The 15,954-nt window shown below is 38.2% G+C and overlaps 1 non-coding gene across 1 annotated transcript; it reads left to right on the top strand.

Annotated features, from left to right (window-relative positions):
* The first annotated feature begins 15,601 nt into the window (after window positions 1–15,601).
* Window positions 15,602–15,708, top strand: LOC145077471 (small nucleolar RNA R71). The gene has a single exon (XR_013693214.1). It is a non-coding gene; the product is annotated as a small nucleolar RNA R71 (small nucleolar RNA).
* The last annotated feature ends 246 nt before the right edge of the window (window positions 15,709–15,954 follow it).

Below are 15,954 nucleotides of genomic sequence, written 5' to 3'. Positions count from 1 at the left end.
TAAATGGACCATGCTACTCTCGGGTCGAGTACATACCAATAATAGTTATGGGCTTAGACATCTAATCCAACAAATTATACATATTATTAGGTAATATTTGAATACAATTCTATACATATTTTGGTTATTTGAAAAGATAAATGGTACTTATGAGACTGAATTACATTTTGCAGCAAAAAGGAGTCATCTTGAAGAAAAAGGACCAAAAGCAACAAGTGGCAGAACTTTGGAGGTTTGAAGAACTAAAGAAAAGAATGTCTAAGTAAAAAGCTTCAATCACGTCGAGGACTTCACATACACGACATGGAGTTGGTGTTTCTAGAAGATAAGTACGCAGGAAGTCAGAATCCTTGCCCGATACCAATTCATCAAAATTCACGACGTTGAGTTCAAAAATCATGAAAGGTATATGTGTATAGATATATATATATATATATATATATATATATATATATATATATATATATATATATATCCTTAGTGCTTATGACTTTAAGAGGTTGGCTGGAGAGAATAGAGAGTTTAGAAGTCGATTTTCAAAGAAAAAAAAAATTAGAGAATTAGTAATAACATCCAAGGAAGCAGAAGAAGTTGAGGATCTTAACTTTGTTTTTTATTTGGTACAATTACTATGTTCTTATTAATGACGATTATGTTTTTGATTGTTGCAATGAGTAGTTGAATCTAACTGTTTTTGTTTAGCTAGATGAAGCTTGAACTCATGGTTTAGTTATTTTATTATAAATGTTTCTAGTTGGTATTAAGCTTGTGTTTCATTGTTTATACCTAACATGCTAAACTTAGATACTTAGATTGCTTAAATTCATATTCTGTGTAATTTATTGAACATTAACCTGCATGAATTTGATTACCTAGTAATTTAGTGGCCATTAAATTATTAGAGCTAAGATCGAACCAATCTTAGATAAGTAGTTAAAGTATTTGAATTTGGCTGTGCTGGAGAACATATATTGTGAACATAATTGTGTTTTTAACCGATCTTACATAGCTCCATTCATAATTAATAATTGATTATGTGTTAAATTTTGTGTGACCATACATAGTTCTACATGAATTAGTTAAACATTAGAATATTTGGACTTGAATTACTGATAATTTATTAACTAGTAACCAACTTGAATCTTCCATAATTACTAGCTAACCGTTGAGGAAAAGTGGATTCTAACTAAACAAAAGTTTTTTTAATAATTGATTGATTTTAATTAGTTGATCGTTTAATTTTGTATGAACTTGGAAAATCAGATAAAAACCATTTGAATCTTTTCTTATATTTTTAGATTAATTTTTAGTAGATAAATTAGTTAGCTAAATTTGTTCCCTGTGTTTGGCCCCAACTTACTTTTCTACACTAAAATCTGACTAGACACACTACCTAGGTGCATTTTAGGTAGTTAAGTTCGTTAGGTTATAAATTTAAAACTAGTACGTACTTTTGTGCACATCAAAGTGTATGTCCCTAATTTGCCTGTGTATCAGTCAGATCCGTTTGATGGTGCGGAATCCTAATCAAACGGATGAGGTCAGATCAAATAAAAGAGAAGGAGAAGAAGAAAAATATGAATCTCTGTATGAATTGATTAGAATTAAAGTTCCAGATACAAAAGATTCACACACATACGCTCCTTATTCTCTCTGGCCGTAAACTCTCTTCGTGTTCATCAATCTCTACTCCTCACCCTAACACCTCTATTTATACTAGGGAACATGGGCCGGAAACAAATGGGCCGTAAATGGGTTTACGGCCGTAAGGTGTTTACGGTCGTAAACTCAGCCGTAAACTAGACCATAAATTCACAAATATCACACCAAAATACAATTGCCCAGAAAAGCAAAGTATAAACCATACTTTGACCTAACAATCTCCCCCTTGGTTTATAGCTTTCTTTTCTAAATGACCCAACAAGCTCCCCCTAAAAAGTAGCTGGCTTTCTTGTCAATCTTCAATGGGAGCTTGGTTTCAGCTTTAACCTTCGATTTCTTCACAGCATCAGGATGAACATATGAATCTTCAATAATTTACTTCATATTGAGCAGTTGGGCATTTCTTCAGAATTTGGCGTTGATCGCACATTGGGTGAGGAGGCTTGACGTACTGATTCTTGAAAGATAACACTTTCAGCTTGAGAATCTTCAAAGAGAACATCAGAGAGAACAAATCTTCTGGATCACTTCAGCAGGTACAAAGATAGCAGCAGACTGATTGAGGAGGCTTCAATGCAATCCATCACATAATCTTCAATTGCAGCTTCACCTTGCTTCTGGGGTTGAAAGATAGAATGTTGAAAGAATAATCTTCATTTCTTGCTCCTTCGAATGCGAATTCTTCGATGCTCATGGACGAGGCTTTGGCTCAGAAATCTTCAACACAAACTCCACGAGTCTTATCTATACCTGAAATCACTTTTCAAGACAAAACAAAACTAAAAGAAAACTTAGCACACAAATTAAAACAGAAACAAAAATATTTTTGGATTTTTGATTTTTCTGAACAAGAAATAAAACAAAAATAACACTATTTTTGGATTTTTTTAATTTTTCTGATTTTTCTTTGATTTTTAATTTTTAATTCTCCCCTAATATTTTAAATTAGAAGAAACTATGACAAATTTAACAAAAATAAAAATGATATCTAACTTTAAGAGTGATTTGGGATCAAAGTTTTTAGACAGCCTTTATCCACTTGTCGGTACCTTTCATATTCACATCTTTGTCTGGTTGATCGTCGGTATTGTTGTCCACTTAAACACGAAAAATTGTGACAAATTTAGGACATACTATTTGTTACAAGACAAGGTGAACTTAAGTTCCTAGATATTATATCTGATCCTAAATTCCTCAATACTATATCTTAAGGACCATTCAGCTGACGAAGACCAGGGATATTGTTGTCCACCTAAATCGAGCAGCGAGATCTACAGACAATCTGTATGAGTACAATTTTAAGTGTACTGGAACGAGTTTCCCGCTTCCTGATATGCCCCAGTCATCAAGAACTTCCAGAGTACTCCTTACACCGGGTGAGCAGACAACCATTCAGAGAGAGAAGAGATTTAGAATTCTATTTCTAACTACTTCAGAGGGGTTGAGAAGAAGAAGGTTGCATATGCTGTGTACCAGGTCGGATTAGAAGTCGTGCAAAGGAGACAGCATATGACTAACAGATGAGAAGTATTTCACACGTATATTTCACACACACACACACACACACACACACACACATATATATATATATATATATATATATATATATATATATATATATATATATATATATATATATATCCTGCAGAGAAACAGAGTCGCATATGTTGTGTACCAGGTCGGATTGGAAGCCACGCAAAGGAGACAACATATGACTAACAGACGGAAAGAAAGAAAATGATATTCTACAGACCTAAATTTTTCGGAATTTACTAGTCGCCCCATCCAACCGGAATTAAGGACAAAATCCGCACATCGAGGAAAAGTTAATCCATGGTTCCAAGTACGGTTTCAATTAATGTGACGAGTAGATTCTCATGTTTATCTCCCTGCTCAACCTATCCGAGCATCGTGACATCAGGTTAAACGGATCTAACTAGGTCAAAGTTTGTCGAGTCCTCAAATTCACTAGGTTCAACTTTCCTAGTCAAGTCCATTTTAAAATCTTTCGTGCCTACCAGCACATCGAGTACAGAGCGTAGACGATTCAACTTAGGTACGTTACGCCGATTCAGGTTGCCCTTTATCACTTGTTAATTTCATTTCCCAAAACATCTCCCTCAAACACATTTCATTAACACCACGTTTTTTTATTTTCTGATTTTCTAATGTTTTTGGATTTTTTTAATGGATTTTTTTTTTAAAATTTTAAAATTTTTGTTTTGTTTTTATTTCTCCCCCTAAATTTGTGCATAGGAGAGAAATGAAAATAAATGCGCAAATTTAAACTATCCTAAAACAAAAATTAGTCTTTAAAGCGAATCAGCTTAAGAAAACTCAGGAGTATAGAGAAGAAAACTCAAACCGTAAGTCACCGATTGAATTTGCATCTAGAAGGTCTGAGAACAGCACGCGTAATCTCAGAGCAGATCCAAAAATTCTTCACATCGTTAAGCACTAACCCCATTTGTGATCCCTTCCTTTCTTCCCTTCCCGCAAAGGACATATACTCTCAAGCAAAGGTCAAAATGTTGTACATTTGAGAGATGTCCCCTATCATGTGTCTGGAACAGCCACTACCAACAAACTGAAATCTGATGATATGCCTCCATAGCTGCTCCGACACAGAACGGGATCAGTTAGTCTTTGGAACCCAGTCCATTTTGAAACTGGGTCGACCTTTGTCATCAATCCACAATACTATCTCCCATGACATATCCTGCTTATCACAAACAGAAGATGTAGAAACGTTAGAAGCATTAGGATATTTTGGAGTTTTCATCTTTGGTACCCATCTATATTCGGGTTTAACCCATCTCTTGTTCGATCCGATGGGTGCCTCGGCACTTGCTTTGGAACTTGAAGCCGATTGCCGAGATGACTTTGACCTAGCCGATCTTGGTTTTGTTGGGGCATCTCTTGGATTGGACTTCTTGGTCGGCATTCCCTCCTTGCCCTTGGGATTTTGATTCTTGGCCTTGGAAGATTGATTCTTGGCCTTCTGTGCGTTCCAATCAGCATTGTCTGAAAGTGACCTTGACGGGTTTCTTTTGGAGTATCTCCCTCTTGGCGCGTTCTGCCACCTTTGTGCATAGTAGGGAACGTATGCGCGATTAGGACAGTTTCTGGCAATGTATCCAGGTGTTCCACAATGAAAACAAGTCATTTTCTTCAGTGGGAAATTATTTGTTCCTGCCCCTGGTGGCGTATCCTTGCCTTGTCTCTTGTTGTTCCCATATGCACACTTACAATAGGCACTTCGTTGCGCTGGAATTGGAGGCCTATATTTCTCAACGGCAAGTTTGTTAGGAGTAACAGAATTTGAAGCAACGGATTCTGAGTTCAAGGAGACATTGGTTTGTTCAATAGTGCTCTCCTTGTTCTCATCTTCTGCTACTTTACCTGCACATGAAGTAGAAACATTAGAATTTTCTACATTAATAACTCCTCCTGACACAAATCCAGCTGGTTTTCCGTATTTAAGATGTGCCTCCCTGTCAATTTCTTTTTGTTTCATAGGGATGGATGTGTAGTTATGATTGTAAGGAGGAGGTACACTATCATACCCTAAACCCTTGTTTTGATTCCTTTTAAACTGCATGCTTTGGTCTATCATATTTGCAACCACCTCACTTGAGAAATCATATTTTCTAACATCAAGTTTGGCGGTTTCAAACTTTCCTTTCAAAGATTCAACTTTAGCCACTAGCTCAGCATTTTGTTTGACTACATAATCATAGTTTTCACATTTGTTACTGTAGTCTTCCCGAAGTTTCCTAAAGTCCTTGGTTTTTGCTTCTAACTCAGCCTTCAGGGGTTTCTGTCCTTTCCTGAGTTGATATCCTTCATATCTCAGGTCCTCAACTTCTCTTTTAAATAAATCAATTTGATCCTGAAGAAATTTAATCGTATCTTCACATGATTGAGAACATGAAACTTCACATGAATGAGAACATGACACTTCATTGACCGGAAGGTTTACAGAACTCTTTAAAGCATCAAGCTCTTCAATTACTTCAGCAATACTAAGACGATTGAGATCTTTTGTCTTCTTGATGACAGCTACATTCATATCCCACGATTTTGGAAGTGAATTCAATAGCCTTTTGTTTATCTCAAATTTGGTCAAAAAGATCCCAACAATATTCATCTCAGTAGTGAGTGTGGTAAATCGCTGCAACTTAGCTTCCAGGGTTTCTCCAGGGATATAATCGAATATGTTGAAATTTTGTCTTAAGATATCCTGACGACTCTCTTTCATGTTTTCAACTCCCTCGTAGACCTTAAAATCAATTAAAAAGCACAACTAGAAGCTAAGACAACAATTAAACGACAAATTTAAAATGCCCTTTTTTTTAAAGTCAACCTTAAAAGTCAAATTTAAAAAATCAAACTCAGAAGTCAAACTTGAAAAGTCAAACTTAAAAGTCAAAACGAAAAGCTAAATTTGAAATTTAAAAGTCAAATGAGAAAGTCAAAGATCAAATTTTTAAAAAGTCAAAGTCAAAAATTAAAATAAAAGGTCAAAAATAAAATTAAAAAATTAAAAATTAAAATTTTTGGTGGAAAAAGATATTTAAAAAGAAAGAAATTGATTTTTGGGGTTAAAAGTGTCAAATTTCGGAAATAGGAAGCGACAGTAGTGTTTAAGTTTAAAATATGGGAGGAAAGGAACAAAGGTTCGGTTGGTGTAGTTGGCAAGGGGCGCTGACTATGAACTAGAGGTCCCGGGTTCGATCCCCGGCAACCCCCAAAGTCGCTTCTATTTTTAATGAAGTCGCTGATGCGAGGCTGCTGCTGCGAGGACGAGTCGATGCGAAGCGATGTGAGCCGATGCTATGCGAAGCGGAGACCTGTTGCGAGATGCGACACCGTAAACGCGAGCAGTAAACTCCGAGGCCTCGGACCGTGAACTCCGAAACCCTAGCCGTCGGTCGCCACCCCTTCGCTGTTTACGACTAAAAACACCCTTTTTTGCTCCAAAACTCGATCAAAAACCCGTTTTTATGAAAAACGCGAAGAACAAACCCCCCTTATTTTTGCGAGATCTATCCATAAACGCAAAAATATTTCGAAAATAAGATCAAATAATGCCCCAAATCTGACAAAATTGACTGATACAACTTGGCTCTGATACCAATTGTAAGTCCCTAATTTGCCTGTGTATCAGTCAGATCCGTTTGATGGTATGGAATCCCAATCAAACGAATGAGGTCAGATCAAATAAAAGAGAAGGAGAAGAAGAATAATATGAATCTCTGTATGAATTGATTAGAATTAAAGTTCCAGATACAAAAGATTCACACACATACGCTCCTTATTCTCTCTGGCCGTAAACTCTCTTCGTGTTCATCAATCTCTACTCCTCACCCTAACACCTCTATTTATACTAGGGAACATGGGCCGGAAACAAATGGGCCGTAAATGGGTTTACGGCCGTAAGGTGTTTACGGTCGTAAACTCAGCTGTAAACTAGACCATAAATTCACAAATATTACACCAAAATATAATTGCCAAGAAAAGCAAAGTATAAACCATATTTTGACTTAACACAAAGTTTTTGGCGCCGTTGCTGGGGACAACTATTTTAGTTGCTTTAGGTTAATCGATCCTTTTTGTGGGTTAAAAACCGCAAAAAGTTATTTTTCTGCATTTATTTTTCTGTCTGATCTGTAACCATGTCGTGGTCTCGCTTCATGTGACAACCCAGGATTTCTATCTTGTACAACCATTCAATTCAATCCATGTCAGACTCGTTTCTGCTATCTTTTGGCATCATTTAGGGTCTGTTTGAGTGTTCTAAGCCTAGTGCATTCAAGGTTTGGGTTTAGTGATGAGTTATGTTATGTTCGTCGTATTGCATTCGAGCCAAACACTCCTTCAAGAGGAGTGTATGGCCGTACACCCATGTTTACGAACGTACACCCAAAGTGGCCGTGAACTCATGACCATATGTAAACCAATCCTTCTTTTTCCTTTATTACTCACACTTCCAAGCCAAGAAATCAGATTCTCTCTCAACTATCATCAAGTTTTTCACCTTGATCTTCAAAGATGTAAGTTTTCCTTCCATTGATTAGTTGATACATTGCTTTATCTAGTGAAGATCCATGTTTTCATCCATGAAATTATCTTCTTTGGATAGATCTTTAAGTCTTCTTCACTTTCACCAAGAACACCAAGAACACCTACTTGTTATTGGGTCGTGAACTCCTTAGAAGCCTTCAAAAGTGTGAGTATCTTTTCTATCTTCTAGTTAAGCTCAAGAAACACTTGATTCCTAGCCTTAAATTGTCAACTAATGCATGAACACCAAGGGTGTACGGCCGTACACTCCTCATATGATCGTAAACCCTTGTTTAGTGCATGTTTTGGCTTCAAACTCACCTCATATCCCAACATAGGATCATGAACACTTAATGGATCCTAGATAGGGCCATAAATACCCATTTTGCATGCTTCTTCCATGAGTGTACAACCGTACACTTCATGACCATACACCCATGGGTCGTACACCACATTGGCCGCACACCCATTGGCCGTACACATCTTGGCCGTACACACCCTTGTGTGGCCGTAAACCCTTTGATACAATCATATGTGACTGTAACACTTCAATCTAAGTGCTTCCTTGTACCTAAGGTGGTATCCTCTCATGATTAGTTGTCTATACACTAATTATATACATATATGTGTCATTATATGCTTAATAGGATCTGTTTGTGCTCGAGGCTTCACTTGACACTTAGCATCCTATATCAAACTTACATTCGTATCACTCACCACAGGTGAGTTCATACCCCTAACTTATCTTTTAAATGATTTTAAATGCTTTTTTTTGGGGGGAATACAAGTAGAAAACATTATAGTTATTATATCAATCACATGTGATTAATAACTGTCAATATAGTAGATTTATTGTTTTTCAAAACTATGTTATCAAACTATTTCGAAAACCTTTTTATTAACTGACATCAAGTCATCTGATGTGCACAAAAGTACCCACTAATTTCAATATTTATAACCTAACAAACTTAACTATCTATGCACTTATAGGCAGTGTACCTAGTCAGATTACAGTATAGCTTGGGTAAGTCGGGTGTCGATCACAGGGAACGGTGTTACTAATTAATTTACTTGCTATTAAATTAACCTATTTTATTAACAAATTTAATAAAGGGTTTTATCTGGTTTTACAAGATCAGATGAACTTAAATCAAATTCAATAAAAACACACTCTTGTTTAGTTTGAATCCACTTCTCCCTTATAGCTAGCTAACAATTACAGATTACTAAGTTGGTTTTCAGTTATATTAGTAATTTGGTTCTATCTTACCAATACTTAACTAATTCATATCAAACCATGTATGTTCACACATAATTAAACACAGAACTAATTATAGTTATAAATATGCTATGTAAGATTTGTTGTATAAACGCAATTATGATCACAATTTTACGTTCTCTAGCACAGCTAAACTTTATTTATTCTAATTACTAACTAAGATTGGTCAATCCTAGCTCTAACAATTCAATGTTCACTAAATTATTAGGTAAACAGGTTCATGCAGTTTAATGGTCACTAAGCTACACAGAACATGCAATTAGATAAACAAATATTAACATGCTAGGTTATACAAATCAAACACAAGCAAATTTTTACCAACTAAACTCAATCCATAATCATATAACTATTCATAAGTTTAAAGCTTCATCTAGCTAAACAAGAGTAGCTAGATTCAGTTGCTCATCATAGTAATTAAACTAAACACAACTAAAACTAATAAAAGACATGTTCTAAAAATAAACCTTTACTTCTTTTGGTGTTGAAAACCCTCTTCCAGAACCTTTCTTTCGTTCTTATTCGTCTCCTGGAGCTCTTTTTCTTCTGCCAAAAGTCTCTCTTTTCGTAATAATCAGGAGAACTTATATAATCCTTAAAAACTCGCGCCACGTCGTGGGCTTCAAGCAATCCGTATCCTTCAAGGAAATCCTCCGCGTCGCGATGCTTATCTTCTGGAACACCCGTACCACGTCGTGGGCTTCATCGCCACGTCGTGAATTTAGCTCTTATCGTGAATTTATTATTTTCTTGTCTTCCAAGCCTCCCATGTTCCCCATTTTGTCACCTTTGGTCCCTTTCTTCGAAAATCCTTTGTATTGACTGAAAATAACAATTTAAACTCATAAGTATCATTATTCTAAACATATTATCAATTTATTAATAAAAATGTACTTAAATACTGCCTAAAAATAAGTATAAATATGGCAATATCAAAATACCCCACACTTAGGCTTTGCTTGCCCTCAAGTAAATTTAAACTTAATTCTTAATTACTAAAACTACACAGAACAATCCGACTCTAGTTCAGCCATTATGCCAAAACCTCAACACATGCATTTGTGTCTAAAATTCTCCTAAAGTACCCCCCATACTTTTAAATACTCACAATCTTCATAAACACTCGCCCACTTTTTCCGAACAATGCTCATTTTATGCAACCCTCCGAATCCATCCGCAGAAAACCTCCCAACCTCAAGGTATTTTTAGTTGAGCAACCTAAGCGTACATAAACTAGAATTACAATTTTTCGATACCACTATGGAGCTCTTTTTGGAATTCTTCAATTCTTTGACATTTGATCTTTGGTTTCTTTGAATTCACCGCCATTGTTGATTTGATTTCTGGTATCTTCAACTTTTTAAATTTCTTGAGAATTTTGATCTTTTGATCTTCACTTTATTTGCTCCAAAATTCTTCACACTTTTCTTTCCGTAACTCTTTCTCTCTTTCGCTTTTTTTTTTTTAACATGTACCTCTTTTTTTCACTCAAAACTTACATGCTTAAGCAGAGGCGCTCAACCTCAACCTTTATTGGTTAATGATAATAATTTTCCTGGATACATTTCAGGTTTAGGCTGCTAAACATATTGCATCCCTCAAACCAAGCGGGGTTATGTTTTTGTTCCATGATTTCACTAAAATAAGGGAGGCCACAAATGCACTATAACGTGTATTGGCTCAACTAAACATTTGAACTTTCATCGGATCATCCCGCATAATACTAGCAATTATAGCTCAAATTATTACTACTAGATTCAATTAATTTTAATTTTCAAAATTTTCTAGCAATTTACTTTTTCTACCCCTACCCCACACTTATTTCATACAATGCCCTCATTGTATGTATAAAAACAAATCAAAATTAAAGAAAAGGGAGAAAAAGGAACAGACTCCCCTGGGATAGTGGCGTGAGCATCTCCAAAAGCGTGGACAATGTACAATTGGACTTCCAAAAATAGAAACTCGGTGTAGAACTGGTTGAATACGTAAATAAACCACGAACCGGACTCGAAACGTCAAATCGTCAAAGTGGGTATTTGTAAGGAAAAATATGGCAATGATAAACTGGATCACGTCGTGGCATATATCTGGACACGTCGTGATATGGGTTGAAACTGCGAACACCAAAAAGCTAAACTACTATAAACTACAAGAACGCCATGACGTGGCACAAGGAGTCCACGTCGTGGACACTGAACCTCAGCAGAAAATGACTTGTTTGCTTTATTTACTCTAGCAGCTTTGACCAATGGCTAACTGGTTTCCGACGCTTCTATGCAAATATATTTCCCAACTATAACCTCTCTCCTAATAGACCCCACACTTATCTTGAATTGTGGTTCCGACTCACGACTCTAAGCTTCCTTGACTAGACAAACACGACTCGAAAGTTAACCTTCTATGCTCCTTAGAATTCCAATGCTAATCTGAAAAATTAGATCAACTCAAAAGAAAAATAAAGTAACATAATAGTCTTAATAAAGTTTTACATCACACACCAAAGTTAACATAAAAAAACTACTCAAAAACAAAACAAAAGAAATAAAATCAATCATCATCTTGATCTTGTGCTCCACTTGGCCCTGCTCCATCATCTTGCGGACGCCATAGCTCCTCCCATGTTGGAAAATAGGGATACTGTGGTGGCATAGAAGGTGGTCGGGTCACACCCAAATGTGAATAAATACCCTCAGTAAGCTGGGTATGGTAAATAGCATGACCTCGTAGATTATCCAAATACGTTCCCACCTGACTCTGAAAAGGGTCGGTGGGCACTCCCTGCACATACTGCGAAGCAGCACGCTCTCGTTCGACCTCACCTCTAGCCTGCACATTCCGACGCCTCGGCCTGGCTGGTGGCTGCTGTCCCGGCTGCACTTCCTCCTGTTCGTCATCGATCGGTGGTATAACAAAACGACCCCAATATTCACCACCGCTCGCATCACACCCAAGACTTGAATGGTCAAGTCTGTGTCCGGGAATCGAGTGAGATTCCTCACAAAGTCATGGGTCAAAATTTGATATGACCTAGCCAGGCGAGTAACCAAATGTCCCCCAGTAATCGGGCTCCCAGGCCTAGAATTGGCCGCTTTCTTCCCCATAAACTTTGCCAACATATAAGGCAAATCACAACAAACCCCCGGGGTAATAAGTGTCCATAAATAAAATGGATTCTGGATGGGGACCTTATCACCATGATGCTTGTGATTGATTGAAAACGTGATAAGGCGGTGCAAAAAACGGAAAATAGGATTCCGTATTTGTGACTCACTCGAGTCACGAGTGTTGTACTCATGGTTAGAAATGCCCCGCCAAAACTGCACATCCAAAGTACCCGGAGCAAAATCCCGCACACATCCAAGCAAGAAAGGAATAAAAAACGGAGATTGCGTCTCCACTTTCGTATAGAGCCCCATACGCCAAGCAAACTCCCGAAGACTACACTCACGATATACACCCCCAGACGAAACACAAGTGCCCTATTGTAGGTGACATCAAGGGTGCGCTCTTCAAAACATACGGTAGAGAAAAATTCTACCGACAATTCCCGGTACACGGGTTCTTGAATGGCGAATAAATTCCTCCACCCGTGACAAGTGAACGGAAATTGATCTCCAACATAAGTCTTCGACCAATAACGTTCCAGATCCACTACCATTCCCACTCTACCAAGCCATCTCCAATCAATAATTGGGGCTATTACAAACTCCCTATTGTATAACCATCCAAGCCGATTCTCGTAGGTTGTTAGCAACGGTCGGGGAATGTTTTGAGGAAACTGGTATAGAGGATGTATGCTTGCTACATCTATCGGGTCCTCTTCCTGCTGGACAGCTCGTCGTGGTCCCATTTCTGCAAACAAAAGCAAAGCAAAGCAAAGCAGCAAACAAATAACACATTAAAACATATAAAAATGGTCTGCCATAAGTCACGACGTGGCCAGGCTGTGCCACGTCGTGGGTCACGTCGAACCCAGACACTGAATCGGTCCTGTTTACATGCGATTTCCACAAAAATAGTTCTTGGGGTTTGTTCCTATGGACTTTTAAATAACATGCAATCTAAAATCGGACACTAGATTCAACCAATTTCGTGAATCATTCAAACCCTAATCACGAAAACTTGAAATTGGAAGAAATAATTGTAAAACAATGAGTAAAACACATACCAAATGGAGTAATTAGCAAGATCTTGCAAGGAATTTGGAAGTATAATAAGAAATTGGCTGTAGGGTTGTGATGTTCCCGTGAGTGCGGCAATCTCCAAGTGGGGGATAAAGGGTTTCTCGGTCAAAGGGTTTTAAGCAATTGGTCCCCCCTTGATTTTTAAAGGCCACGACGTGGCAGGCTATGCCCACGTCGTGGACCTTAAATTTCTTAAGATCGCATATTATATTTTAACCCACGACGTGGCTGGCTATGCCCACGTCGTGGAAACTGTCAGATGCCAAATTTTAATAATATTCATCATATTAACTAATTTTTTTACATATCATTCATTATTTAAAGTTCCCTACAGCTATTTCTCTACTTATTACCAGTTTTTAGATGATGAATTGATGTCTTTCCTAATTAAAAATAAAGAAAAGAAAAGAAAATTTTAAAAAGAAATTGCAAACCAAACTCGGGTTGCCTCTCGAGAAGCGCTTCTTTTTCTTGGAGTCTTGAGCTGGACTCCGTGCCTTCTACATTGCGTCTTCGGAAGAGTCTACCACCAGGATCTTTTGTTCCTTGAACCGCCGTTTATAAGCTTGAACCCTTCTTTTATACGCCTTCTTTGAATTTTCCTTTTTAGCTTTTCCATCTTCTTCATGCTTGCGTTTTGTGCCCTTTGTGTGTTCCTTGCACTCCATAGCGTTCCCCTCTTCTTTCACCACCGGCCTTGTTACTTTTGAAGTGACTTCCTCTTCATCACTTGTCATTTCCTCGTCCTCTTTGCTCACCCAAGAAGGCGGGTTCTTGTAAGCTATGACTTCAATCAAATACGGAACAGATGCCCTTGGTTTTGTCCTCTTGTCTTGATGAACTGCCTTTATCTCTTCTTCCATAAGCTTTTCCAACTCTTCTAGTTCATTCCCCTCATTAATCGTGAACACCTCTTCTTTATCTTCTTGAAAGTCATTTCTTATCCCGAAGACTTCTTGTTCATCCCCAACCCTTAAAGTGAGCTTGGACTCGCGGATATCAACCAGGGCACCAGCAGTGTTAAGCAATGGCCGACCAAGAATTATCGGAACATCAGTGTTAAGCAATGACCGACCAAGAATTCGCCATGTGAATCTTCATTTTTGTAGCCTTCATCTTCTGAATCTCCAATTTTTGATAAAATGAAAAAGGCATTAGATTAATGCTAGCCCCGGAATCGGCTAAAGCATTAACCTTCATTTTATTCCCAAACTCGCATGGAAGAGTGAGGCGTCCAGGATCCCCCATCTTTTCTGGTGTTTCTCCCAACACAACTTTTGAAATTTGCTCACTTAGAATCACTGTAGACTGTTTCTTTAATTGCCTTCGCGTATCTATCAAGTCTTGCAGTAATTTCTGGTTCTCGGAAGCTTTGGATAGGGACTCAACAAAGGGAGTATTAATTGGAATCCATTTCACATGCTTCACAAACTCTAAATGTTCCTTCTCCAGTTGACTAAGTGTTGCACGGGTGGGAAATGGCATAGGTGGATGATAATCTGGAATAGGCTCAAAAGATTTTTGCTCAGACTTGCGCCACGTCGTGGCCAGAGGCGTGCCACATCGTGGCGAGCCTGGTTCATCATTTTCTCCATCTTCGATCCTTGATTTCTTGGGCTGCTGCGGTTCTTCTTCCAACGCTTCCAGGAACTCAGATATTGTATCTTCTTCAGTATCGATGGCCATTACGTGAGATTGGGCTTTTACTTCGGGATTCTTCGGGGACAATTTTTCATGAACTAAAGTGGCTAGTTGACCAAATTGTACTTCAAGGTTATGGATGGAGGCTTGCTGGTTCTTTATCAATGTTTGTTGTTCCATGATAGCGGAGTCCGTGTCATCATGTCTCTTTTCCGAAGCCTCCATAAACTTCATCAAAATGGTCTCTAGGTCGGGTTTCTTCTCGATTGGTGGCTGCTCCTTTTGGTAAAAGCCTCGACCTGTCTGCCTATACTTCTCTTCTTTTTGCTTTTTATACTCTTCATATGGCAGCCACTCCTTCTTCGGTTTCCTCCAGTCGTCATCAAACTTATCCCCACTAGAGTAGCACACTTGAGCTTTTCTGTTCCCAAACTCATCCATATTGCAGTCCTTGGTCAAGTGTGGACCACTGCATCGCTCGCACCCTACTCTTATGGCATGTATCGACTGGTCCATTTGTGTTATCCGGCGATCCATGTTATTTAGCATGGCCATGACAGCTTCAATTTCTTCAGTTTGGGCCCCTCCACCGCCTTTACTTCCGTCTTGCCTCGGGTTATGGTATTCGCGGGAGTGTTTCGCGAATTCTTCAATTAGCTCCTTGACCTCCCTTGGATTTTTCTTTGTCAACGGTCCTTGAGAATCAAGGAGTTGTCTTGTCATCACATTGACCCCATCATAAAAGATTGACATCTCTTGCTGCACATTTAGGTCATGTTGAGGGCAATTTCTGAGTAAGCCCTTGTACCGCTCCCATGCTTCGTATAGTGACTTCCCCGGTTGTTGCTCAAAGTTGGCTATCGCCTTCTTGAGTTTGGCTATCTTGGATGGCGGGCAGAACTAGTCCAGGAATTGCTCACGCATTTGAGCCCAAGTGGTGATTGTATTCGGTGGGAGTGCTTTTAACCACTCCTTAGCAGCTCCTTTGAAAGTGATGGGAAGCATCCTAAGCAAGACTGTATTTCTGGTGACATTTGGGACATTGAAGTAATCCGCAATGTCGTTGACTTCGTCTAGATGCTTAAAAGCATCTTCATGATCCTTCCCGAAAAATGGAATGTC

This window comes from Lactuca serriola, chromosome 9 (genome assembly GCF_051521515.1).
Source record: "Lactuca serriola cultivar US96UC23 chromosome 9, Lser_US96UC23_V15, whole genome shotgun sequence".
In the NCBI taxonomy this organism is placed as follows: domain Eukaryota; kingdom Viridiplantae; phylum Streptophyta; class Magnoliopsida; order Asterales; family Asteraceae; genus Lactuca; species Lactuca serriola.
This window is presented reverse-complemented; position numbering and strand designations above follow the sequence as displayed.